The sequence below is a fragment of the Dermacentor silvarum genome, chromosome 1, assembly GCF_013339745.2.
Source record: "Dermacentor silvarum isolate Dsil-2018 chromosome 1, BIME_Dsil_1.4, whole genome shotgun sequence".
NCBI classification, from domain to species: domain Eukaryota; kingdom Metazoa; phylum Arthropoda; class Arachnida; order Ixodida; family Ixodidae; genus Dermacentor; species Dermacentor silvarum.
In genome coordinates this window covers 32,592,229-32,604,872 of record NC_051154.1, presented here as the reverse complement: position 1 = coordinate 32,604,872, position 12,644 = coordinate 32,592,229, and the positions used below count along the sequence as shown (strand labels likewise).

The 12,644-nt window shown below is 47.9% G+C and overlaps 1 protein-coding gene across 1 annotated transcript in view; it reads right to left on the bottom strand.

Annotated features, from left to right (window-relative positions):
* Positions 1-12,644, bottom strand: part of LOC125946210 (uncharacterized) — a 479,274-nt gene that overhangs the window by 91,293 nt on the left and 375,337 nt on the right. The window lies entirely within an intron of this gene.

The following is a 12,644-nucleotide window of genomic DNA, read 5'->3' as shown; positions in this document are numbered from 1 at the left end:
TTGCCACTTGTCGCGCCTGATCTTTACCAGCCACAGGAGTCGCCTCTTCGGATCTTTCGGAACATCTTCCAGCCATTTCGCGAATGGTTTGTGCACTGTGGCACGCAACACCCGGGAATTTTGCCCTAGAATACGCCGCACACGTGTCTCACTCAACCAGCCGCGACCACGCGTGGGGAGCGCAATGGCGGCCGCCGGTCGAAAGGCGGCATTCACCCCTTCACAGAATGACTCCACCCTCGACGGCGGCGAAGGGGGGCGCACGCATCGAGGAACCCTAGAGTCGACCGAGCCCGAAATCGTCAGTAAGCACCGGACACAAGCTGAACAAGACCGGCGAGAGGCACGGGCTAGGCGTGCCCAGGAGACTCCCGAAGAACGTGCTAGGCGGCTTGTGACAATGCGGGTGTGTCAGGCAAGACGGCTTCGCTTAGAAACTCCGGAACAGCACCCATATGGTTGCGCGTAACCCGCAATCGCGAAGTGAAACGTCACTGTAATTTTTTTTCTAATCAGTGCAGAAAAAGTGTAGCTCCGCCCACCTATACGAAGCCATTTATTATAGCAGAAGTGTAACATGAAAACTAGTCTCTACACCACAGTTTCGATGAATGTATAGGTAACAGGCGCAAACAAAGAGGCGGGCGGCAGGCATTGTGAAAATGCAGAAAGCCAACCCAAGGCGGCTTTGTTCCAAATGTTCCCAATTCTAAAACTCTCTAATTAGTCGTGATTTTTGACAAATTCGCAAAATAACAACTACGTATGAATAAAGGCAGGAAGCTTGCCCGCATAAGTTATTGGTGTTGCAACACATACTTATTTAATTTGCCCCAAATTCATTATAGCCTTTGCTTAAGTAAGGACGCGTCTTAGAACGGTACGACCGGCTAAATCAGCGCTGTACACCAATCTAGATTCGCATATTGTGGAAGCAATGACTTTTGTGTTGGAATTTTGTGCTTCACTTAACTTTGTATGTTGGAGCATCCGGCATAGAAAAGAATGTGAATTTACTTCCTGTGCCATTGTTCATGTCTCTGCGATAGCGGGTCTTCCTGGCTGTGCTTGCTCACCTAGTGCCCGGCCCTCCAATAATATTAAACGTCGAGACTGGGAACCTCTGCCGAGGCTTCCCAGTGCACTGCGACTTGCTGAAGCCCCCCATCATCCAAAACAACGTGAAATATACAAAGAGGAAGAATGAGGCGAAATATTGTTTAGATGTAGAATCGAACTAAAGAAAGAAAAAAAATCAGAATGGTCGTGCCTTTTTGGTTGCATTTGGGGGGGGGGGGGGGGGGATTTCATTAGGGGAAAAATGATTTATTTTTGTCTGCAGGTATAGTTCATGTTCTCACGGCGCTTAAAAATACCAGGTGTGTTGTAATTCATTTACAACCACACATTATCCAGTTCCGTACTTGTTTTTATGCTGCAGCCACAAGCAAGGTTGCACAATTCCATGTTACACAGCGCACTCGTTGGCCGACTCTACATGGCTAGTTTGTTCCACAGTTCTGTGTCCTCTTTCCAGCGGCCACCTGCATGGAAGTTTGGGGCAGCAACAGATAATTGGCGAGGGGCCAACGCTGACACGCTCGCAGGAAATGGGCGCTGTTTGTGCCAAGCTTCATTCCATTCTATACTCGCACGGCATTGTCTGCCCTTTCGTTACTTCGGCGCTTTCGCAAGAAGCGCTCAAATGCAGTCGGACTGACCAGAGAATTGTACTCGCAAAGTGGAATTACTGGGAATTACCACCAAAGTAGACCGCCCAAGGTATATTCACAGAACATATAAGTGCAAACCGAAATGAAGATTCTGAGGAAACAATCCTTTGGACACATTTCCGAGGAAAAATAAAAGGAAGACAAATAACAGAAAGGAAACCACAAAAAATGAAAGAAAACCGCGCGGTATGCTGCATTCACAGAGAAGTCATTGGAGTCTAGGGAAGTTATTGAAGTTTTATGAAATGCGGAGGAAGACTGTGTTGGAGTGCAACATTTATTAATCGAATTGAATTATGAAAAATGACAACTTTGATAAGATTACTTCTGTTTAAATAAAAAAAGAAAACTTGGGCCTCGATTTTTACCGGGACAAAAGTGTATAGACGGAAGCCAGTGCGCTCCTCGGCTAAAAATTCACCAGGTCTATGAAAATGATGAGGCCAAGGACCTGCCATGCAACCAGCAGAGCATGGATGAAAACCTTCCGTCGTCCTTCCTTTCTTTCAAAAACTTTTGCTTTTTAGCTATATCTTGGGGGGGGAAATCCATTAAGGAGCAAGTGCCAAGAATATTGCGGCGCCGTTCTATATAGACATCATTTTTGGCCACTGCGACAAGGTTTTCAGTTTCACATCTCAGTTTCACGTCTTCGCTATGCAAAGCATCAAGATGAACCCGAAGAGGAGTAGCGCATATCGGTCCTGACATTCTTGAGAGATGCGACTCTCGACGTCATCGCATATGCGGCCAAACCAAGCGGAAACCACACGAGTATGCTGGAAATAAAGTGACGCTGCTCAGGAGAGGACGGGAAGACAAGGACAGAGCGAACAGCGGGTATAATGCCTGGCATCAGTCGCAGGCTCAAGGGATTTGCCCGCGCTTCATCGGAATGCAAGCTGCGCACTTTCGTAAATAGGAAGAGGCCAAATTGAAAGAGACTAAACCTTATGCTGCTCAATTTTATTCTTGCTTCGCCCAGTTTTTTTCGTGTCTGCGTTTTCTGTCATAGGGGGGTTTCTTGCGGCGGCAGCAGCAGGCTGATCGCTCTCTGCTCCGGCGTCGGCAGCCTCGGCCTCAACGCGGTATACTTGAGCTGTATGCGACAGAACCCCGAGCGTCCAACTGGGAGACGGCGGGAGGGGGGGTCTCAAAAGAGGCGCCGGGGGTCGGAACAGGGGCCGGGCGCCGTCTCGCAATGCTGCAGACGTTTCAATTCTGACATGTGTTGTCCGTTTCTTGCCATCTTTTCCCCTTTGTTCCTCGACAGCTGTTTGAACAGAGTGGAAAGATGAGAGACTGGTTGGGTGCGCATCGTGCATGCACTGTTGGGACGTAATTGAACGTGAAGGGGAACATTTTGCCCTCCTCGTCGCATCGAGTAGCTTCGTTCTCAGCAGCAGTCACCGCACTGCTCTCCCGCCGAAAGCTTACGCGCGCATTGCGGTCTCCGTGGGATGTGGTTCCGAGCCTTCTACTCAGAACAGAGGCGGAAGGAAATGAAGGGCAAGAAATAGAATCCCTCTTGTCTTCACATGGGGGACGAAAAAAAAAGCGATTAGAGAGTCGAAGGCAATACGATAAAATGGAGAAACTTAGGGAAAGAAAGAAAAAAAAGGAAAAGTACAGCACACGCGATAATCAATAATATTCGACCACATACCTAGAACTTTTCAACATAGCTTTAATTGTGCCCGCTACGCCACCACGCGACGCCTCTCGGCATTCAATACCGGTAAATTGATACTACAAATTCCTTAATTCCAACGATGACGCAAACATTAGCGTAATCACTATTCGGGACCAATAGGGGGCGTTATCACTGTTCTGGAGCAATGGCTGAGCGCCGCGACGAAAAGAATAACACATATGTATTGAATAGTAAATAAACATGTGATGGAACTGGACCAGCAAATTCACATTTGCCTTGTCACAAAACAAGCTATACGGTACTCGCAACCATTTGGTCTTCGCTTGGGCGGATGCTGCCCAGCACGGAGTATTATGTATATCTACACTACTGTTAGTTTCTGCGAGCAAGTTTTTCAAACATCGATTATATGAAACTCCGCTTACTTAGTAATGTGGTTTGCTGGGCCATTTGGTTTAGCTCTTCGTTTAGCTATTCCAAGCAGCGACCCCCCTGCGCGAAGTACGCGAAGATGACAGTGTAGGGGGTTCCAGCAATTACAGACGCAAGCACAAGAAAAAGAAATTGAAAAAGAAACGCACGAGACGTGTGCGTTTCTTTTTCTTGAGCTTGCGTCTGTAATTGCTGGAACCCCCTACACTGTCATCTTCGCGTACTTGATTAGGGGGGTCGCTGCTTGGAATAGCTCAACGAAGAGTCGATAAACTACAACCATTTCTATACGATGGGCAACACGAGAACAAGGTGAAAGTAGGAGCCAACGCTTCGACAAGTGGACTTGTCTTTTCACCTTGTTCTCGCGTTGCTCATCGCCTTCAATTTCCATCTCCCCCATTCCCCATGTTTTCCAACCATTTATAGAGCCACTCCTGCAGTGAAATACCTCGCAATCACTTGGAGTCGAAATTGGGCAACGAAAAACGACCACCCAAATTTGCGATGGAGCGAGTCAGGATCGACTTCATCACTTAAGTTCCAGTTCGTTGCCTGTACTTGAATAAACAATAAAGCATACGATGTTCCAGCGTCTCTTCCTAGCCGGCGACATGCCCAAAATTCATGTCCATGTTCATGTCCAAAATTTCTGCTCATGATTTCAGGGGACTGACAAAGGGCATTTGTTGTTGAAGTACTCGACATTTGTCACAGATCTATTTTCCTTTCGGAAAATTGTAGTCATTCTTGCGAACTTCCTTCGCTTCGGTATTAACCAGACGGCCCAACGCCAACTTAGAAATATAGTACTGTATTTAATGAACCAACCTGAGGCCAAAAGACCGGTGCGTCATGTAAAGGTGCAGGTGGGCGCAGTAACGTGAGTAGCCAATTATTTGATGAAAAAAGCAAAAAAAAAAATGTCGCATTGCATCTAAGCTACAGAAGCTGAAACTGATTAGTCTTACGTCCGACAAGTAATATTTTATGAATTAAAGAAAAAAAAAAGAAGTTACAGTCGTATGCAGCATGCCAGGGAATGAGGTCAACAATCATTCTGCTTCCACGAGAATTATTTTTTGCTTGTCTAAAGCATTAACACATACCCTCGCAATAACACCGCGTAATCACCGACCCGGCCGCTGGAAAGGAGCAGCTCGTCTTCTGGCGACACCCTTTCGAGGGGAAGAAGGGAATCAAAAAAAAAAAAAGAAAAAAAAAAGAAAAAGAAAAGAGGCGAGCACAGATAAAAGGCAGGAGAATCACGACGGGCCAACTTTGATGGCAGCCTCGCAAATGCGCCGCTCCGCCGAGAGGGGCCCAGCGGACACGGCAGAAGGGGCACCCCCGTCCGTTATACTCTGCGCGCGCGAAACGGCCGGACATTTATTTGTCTTCCTGCGCTCGGGTTGTCCGCCGCGCTCATTCTTTAGTGCGCAGGGCAGCCTGCGTCGCGGTGGCCGACCGCAGGAAGCGAGCCGCTCTCGCGGGCCAGCGACCCTGGCAACCGAGCCGGCGGCGGATGCGACCCAGGAGGACCATCAGAGCGCGCCGCCACTTCTCGCCCGCGCGCGAACGTTGCGGCCGTTTCTTCTCTTTCTCCGCGCGGACACATGCCGGCCCGAATGCGCCTCGTAACTTTTTTTTTTTTTTTCGCCCGCGCTCCTCATTGGCCGCGCATCTGCGGCTGTGCCCGAATCGGCGGGTCGAGCCCGTGTCACCGGACACGGCGCTCTTCCTGCAAATGGCCACGGGCCTCGCTCTCCATGGATCGCTTTTCCGGCCTCGCGAGCAAGCTCGGGGCCAACGCGGCGAATGCAAACAGCGACTTGAGCGTTTTCGTTTTCTTTTCGGTGCAGTCGGAGGGCCGTCTGCAGCTTCTCTTTCAGTGTAGTCCATTTTCTACGGACTATGCACTCGATGCGGTGGTTCCGTGAATATGGGGTACTGCAGCAGGACGGTGCAGCGGCCACGGCGGATTCATCACGAGGAGGACAGAATACTAGAATGCTCGTGTGCTTAGCTTTGAATAGAGAAAGGGGCGCGATGAGACGACAGAGTGGCTACTTGCACGACACTTAGCTATCTGTAGTGGTAGTAATCGCGAACGCTGCACGCGCACAAAGCCCTCATCACTTCCGATCCCACTGTTCACCGTGCTTCTTTCCCAAGTGCAACCGTATTATGCCAAGGTGCTGCAATTTTGGGTGTCTCTGCGCACTTTAGCTCACGTGAACTCACGTGAAGTCTCCGGACTGTGACACGGGGAGTTTCACTGTTTTAAGTGCCAAGCACTTTAGGGGCCCGGGCTACAGTGTACTAGAATTGGTTCTAGTACGCTGTACCCGGGCTGTCGGCATGTAATGTGATCTCATGTCGCCGTGGTCACGCGCAGCAAAGGCTTTGGCTCTATGTGCGTGTTGGTTTGGCTCCAGGTGCGTGGTGGTTTCCCAGCAGTTGTGCCTTAGCACAGGTGTCAAAACGAATGACGGATTGCTAAACACCAGATGAACACAGGATAAAACAAGATAAACACAAGGAAAACACAAGGAAAACACCGGCGAATCATTTCTTCGCACTTTCAGATACATCAATGTGGTCACCTTCAAAATACTTCCCATAAGACGCTGTTATTTATTTATTTATTTATTTATTTATTTATTTATTTATTTATTTATTTATTTATTTATTTATTTATTTATTTATTTATTTATTCACAGTACCTTACATAGTGTAAGGTACTGTGAATGAGCATAGTGTAAGGGGGGCTTTACATGGTTACTTATAACATAACATATTTGGTTATACGAATACAGAAAATGATATGGATATGTGCGGTAAATAGCAAAGTGACCGTGGCGTCTCAAAGTGACGTCTCTACCTGGACAAGTGCATACCTTAGACGTTTCCAACGAGGCGGCCATTCATCACAGCGACAGCGCAGCGACAGCAATCAGGCGTGTCATAGACTGTGACGCGCTAACAAAGGAGCTCGCGTCGAGTCAACAACAACCACCACCATCCATGGATACGGTAATTACCGTGAAGATTACTACCAAATCCTGATCCTGACAAGAGGGCCGTCGCGCAAAGCCCGCTAATTGATGAAAGCGGCCATCGTCGCCCAAAACCGTGGGAACAGCTTCCAGCTAAGGTTCCCAGGTGGCTACGCATACCCAAGAATGCGGGGGTGGGGGTGCGACATTGGAGGCGGGCCCGGCGGTACGGTGCGTCAACCTGGGAGGGATGTTGCGACCGAGCCAACGATGGTGATTCGCCGAGCTACTGTCATCAGATTCCCCCGTTCAGTATTCTAAGGAAGACGAAGGGATTGAAAGCGGAGACGTGTGGTGCAGTGAGGGTGGTGCTGACGTGACCTCATAAGAACTCGGACGTTGAATATGCTCCTGATGGAGTGGGCTTCCGTACCAGGGGCCAGTGTACATAATATAAATTAAATCATTTTTCTTTATTCCTACTACTGGATGTATTCATCGGTGGGCTTGGTGGATTCTTCGCCCAAACGCCACCTCGAGCCGCAACAACGTAATACACTGGTTTCACCTCTTTTTCCATTGCAGGAAGTATACCTTGGGTGTCCTCTTCTGTAAAGCTCTTCAGCAGCAATGTTTTTTTTTCTTTTCTTTTGAAATGTCGTCAGGTCTCCAAAATACCACCCCCGGAGCACCAGTTTGCATTTAGAGAACAAAAGATAGTCGCGGGATGCTAAAACACAGTGATGAAATTGCGTGCGAAAAAGAAAGAAAGAAAGAAATTCGGGGAGTTATAAGCACTTCTGATGAGTTGTGAATGCGAAAGCATTAATGTCCTAATGAACGCCGCTGACCAGTCTTTCGAGTTATGAACTCCTCGCGGGCAAGCGAGCGCGTTGAGACGCTTGGCACGTTTTGATTTCGCTTTACCGAGGTGCAGTTAGGCCGCTGGCGAAAGCGTGCACGGATAACACAGGCTTCCGAGAGCGAGGCTGACGTGGCGTCGGGGTGATGCCCTCTCCCCTCACGCAATACCGTGGAAGCAGGTGTTCCCTTTCGCTCACTCTGCTCCGTCGAGGCCCGATCCAGCAAATGCGAGGTGCGCTCGTGACGTGCCACTGGGAAGTGACGTTGCTACAGACGCCGCCTGCTTTTTCGCTCAATGGGCCATTTGACGCTTTCGCGTAAAAATCTCACGTGCTATTAATACAGAGTGCGCAGGAGGGGAATCATCGTGGTGCAGAATCCAGCGCCCCTCTTTCGACAAATTTAGTCGCAGGTGGTGCGCAAGATCGGTCAGACACTTCCGGACCTCCACGTAGAAAGCCGCATTGACAGTTGCACCATCAGGTACAAATTCGTGGTGCCCAATTCTATATAATAGTAAAAAAAAAACACGGTCATCATGAGTGATTTTTCCTGTTGCTTTTCCGCGCTTTTTCAGGCTTTGGCTCATCTTTTTTTCCCCACTCCTTGCTCTGTGACTTAACCTCGGTGTCGTATTCGTAACGTCGCCAGTGACAACCCTTTTCAAAAATTCATCACTGACGTATGAAGGTTTAAATTCCGATTCCGGAATGGAAAACACACAAAGCACTTTTTCCATCCTTCCCTCGAGTCCACCAGCTACCATTTCGCTTTCAAGCGCCACAAGCCAGACTTGCGCCACCTGCGGCTGTTGCGAAACTCTATACACCGCCTAGTTTTACATTGCTTAACCCTCATTCATCATCGTGCAGCACTTTCCCACTAATATAGTCTTCTTCGATTGCAGTGTCATTATCAGGAAAACACCCTCTCACAGAGTGCTCGTGTATCGCCGGGAGAACACACGCCCAGCTCTCCTGAACTGTTCGAGCAGATATCTGTGCTTCAGGAGAGCTTCAAGAAACTCAACATGTTCGTTCCCACACATCATCTTTAGTCTGCCACAGACTAAAAGAAGACAAAAAGTGTATTTCTATGTTTTCTTTTTCTTTTTACTCTCTCTTAATTGTCAAATGTTTGCGTGATCTGCACACGAGTTTCATAAAGTACCCTACAGTTGCTGTCCAGCTGCTGTCCCCTTTTGTGTTCCTCTGTTTTCACTTCCTATGACTTCCCTGTCCAGTTTAGCTTCAGACATGCAGTAGTTATGTCCTTTCCAAACGCGATTGTCAGCCTCTATATCTATAACAGAGGAAAGCATTTCGTGGTGTAAAATAACGAAGTAAAATGAAAAAGAAAGCAATTCGTCTTGCCCACGCAATCTTTGCGACAAGCGTCGTAGTGACGTTAGCATGACGTTAGTACGACGTCAGTGACGGTGTCTTGTGCAATGACGGAACAAAATTAGGTTCGAAAGCTCACCTGCGCATAGCAATAGCACACTTACGCATTACACTTCGTCAACAGTAGAGTGCTGAAGTAGAACATAACGCTTGCATTGTATCATTGATATGTTGGTCGCAATGGCGGCGAATTTCACTCTGGCATGCAAATACGATGTTCATATTCTCCCTCCTCTGTTGACGTTTCGATGCACTAGCAATCGTCATAAGTTGCTAAATTACTTCAGCATTAGGTCTAGAATATGAAATCGAAAATAAATTTTTATATTCTTTGCTACCCCTCACTAACACGTTACCCCAGGATCTACCCAGACACCTACCCTAGTAACATTTGCAAGATCTGTAAGACTGAGCTAGCATCGCTTCCCAACATGCTATGGGAATGTAAAAACCAATATCCGACAAATAATACCGTGACCCTCTCGTCGAGATGGCACGCCGCCCTGCGCAGCTCCCAACTCGACGACCAACTCTGGGCTACCCAGCAAGCCTGCGAGGCGGCGAAGAGGCAAGACCTCGATGTCCCCACGTGGGAGGCCTAGGCCCAGCCAACTAAACTGCTGGTTTAAATAAAAGTTTGTTCCTCCTCCTCCTATTCTTTGCTGGTTATTTTTAAGTCGACCAGTGTTATCCTTTATAGCACAGTTAAGTAAGCGCATATTTTTTTTCCGTTTTCGCTTTATTTTTCAGGCGCGGATAGGTCTGGTTTACTTCAGTTACGTTATTACAGTAAAAAATGCAAAATAACATTTTCGCATGGACGTCTCGCTTTATTTGCGTTTTTGTTCGCATGGACAAAAATGCTCATCGGCCATTACGCCTCACCATCGCTGCGACAGCCCTTTTGCCGACTTCGCGTGGAAGCGATGCTGGTGGCTTGTTCTGTTTTACGGGTAGTAATGAACTGACGTCCAAAAGTACTCTACAAAGAATCTGACAGCTTAGAAGAGCCACTAGTCAATCGGACGTCCGTCTGGTTAACCTCCTTGGCATTTCTTCGATTTCTCTCTCTGTTTCTTAACACGACTGTTCCAGAGTGCGCTGGTCCAAAACTACTTTAGGATACTAATGAGGACACAGTTAAGGCGCAGAGTCTTCCACCTCTTCTTTTGCACCGCACTGAAGTAGCTGCTTTATACTCGACCGTACGATGAACAATACATCATTGCGGACTAGTTGGTTCGTTACGGAACGACATGTGAATTGCGGGAAGCGAACGAGGACACAGAAGCAACTAAAACATACGTCTGGAACGACAGCAATCTGAAGCTTTCGTTTTCGCCGTGTTTTTTCGTCCTGTTTCCGCGTTCGCGTCGCGTAGTTCGCGTGTCGTTTAGTAGGTTGTGATTTTCAGGCGTCCCTGAGACTGTCATAGCGTAGCTGGGCGCCTTGACGAGTCCGCTTGACGATGGCCTTCCGCGCTCCTTTGCCTTTGTTGTTGTTCCGTGAACTGACGTGTATGCCCGCTATTTGTGGCGAGCAACACTAAAATACGTTACTGCCCACTTTGAGTCGCCAGTAATGTTTTTCTCATCGTCTGACGCGACGAAGACATCAGCAGGCTTCACTACTTCGTCATCAGACACTCAACCTTTACAATGCGGCACCAATATACGTTGTCCATACACGCTTCCAAAATAATTTTGTATCAGAGATTAATTTATTTCTCTTTTAATCTGAGCCGAGTGTGTTCCAATCCGCTCACGAATTATACGCATCAGCACTTTGAGGTCAGCTTAAGGGCCAGCATGCAGGGTGCTTGTGACCATGCCGCCGGGTGCAGGATTTCCAAAAACGATCCGGGCAAAATCATGATCTCTCACACTCTCTTTATTGTAAGTGTGTGTGACGCAGAACAGTTTCTGTATAAAACTGATAGCGCGAAGCCGTGAATACAAGAATGTATTACGAGAACTTAAGCTTTGAGTAGCGGCTCACCTCAATTCTGCAATTGCAGTATGTCGCTTCAGTCTCCACTTAGTGCAGTTTCGTTAATAAACGTATTGACGATAATCATGTAAATTTTGATGTCCCTTTTTGATGGACTCTACACTTTGAGTAGGCCTAATTGTTGGTTGCATCTTCATCTTCTGGTTGCAAAACATTGATGTTTTGCATCTTCCTTCTGTCGTCGTCACCCATTAAGCGCCTCTTTCTTACCCTGTTTCTTTCCCTCTTCCCGCTCTCCCCAGCGCAGAATAGCTGGCTAGAGGAATGTGTACCTCAGGTCGACCTCTCTGCATTTCGTATAATTAAACTTCTCTCTCTCTCTTGACGTTCCTTGCAGGTAAGTAGGATGATCAGTAAAATTATAATTTTCGTCTCCAATTCCATGTTTTTCATAAACTGAGGTAGTTGTCGCAGAAAAACGCGGTAGAACGTACTATTCAGCTATCGCCAAGGAACTTACTTCACACTGAGCACATCTATAGCTACATAACCATGCACGCTTACATATACGTACATGAACTACAGCTATTGCCTTTTTTCCCACACCATCATGCAACGCAATGTGATGGAGAGCACTTAGCAAACCAGTGCACCTGCCGCACGAACGCGCAACCAACACCGCTGTTCTCATCACGTGCCTCTATACGTCACATACTTCTGCTGCTCCTCCTGCCCCCCTCCGTCGCGCTATCCCGCCAGTTGCCACGCGGTGGACGTACCTCCCTACATCGCTGAAAGCCAAGTTCTGATCTATATAATGCTATCGTATTAAAATCCTTACGAGGAAAGGGTTTTAATAGTGCACAAATCGTGCACTGATACCGTGTGCACGATTCGTCAATCGTGCACTGGTGTCAGCATCGGCCCACCCCCACCTATGAGTTCACTGCCCCCAAGATCGGCGTTCCTCCATGTTACAAATGCGGCTACAACACCAAAGGCTCAGTTTTCATCTATATAATGTTACCACAATATATAAAGAAAGAAAAAGGAATGATAGGCCCTTTAGCTAGAAGTAAGATGAAGACTCTACTGCATGAGTATACCTCCACTATACGTACGTTAGAGTTTGCAATTACCCAGCTAAAATAAAGATGCACAAAGGAGCTTTAAATGTCCATGATACCTCGAAGAGACGGGGCTTTTACAGTCGAACAGTCATTCTAAAGTTATTGATTCACTCGAGTATGTAGACGGGCCCGATACCATTTTCTGACGCCGTGCGTCGCTCGAGGCAGCAAACGAAGCGCTACTCCCCCCGAAAGAGGCACGACGTATCGATCATAAGACCATTTTCATCTCGCTGCAACGGCAGCCTGCGCAGAACAGGGCAGGCCACGGTGTCACGAGCAATTTGTCCATTCCGGGGCGGCGGTCGTGCCATCTACGACCAACGCCGCGGATCGGCTGCCGCTCGGACAATCTACTTCTGCTACGTGGATGCCCGTGAGCTGAAAGCAGTCATGTCGGGCTAGCTGCCTCGGGCTTCGCAGGGGGGCAATTAAAGAGAATAGATATGGCGGCCGAGAGAGACAAGAGATCTGCTCCA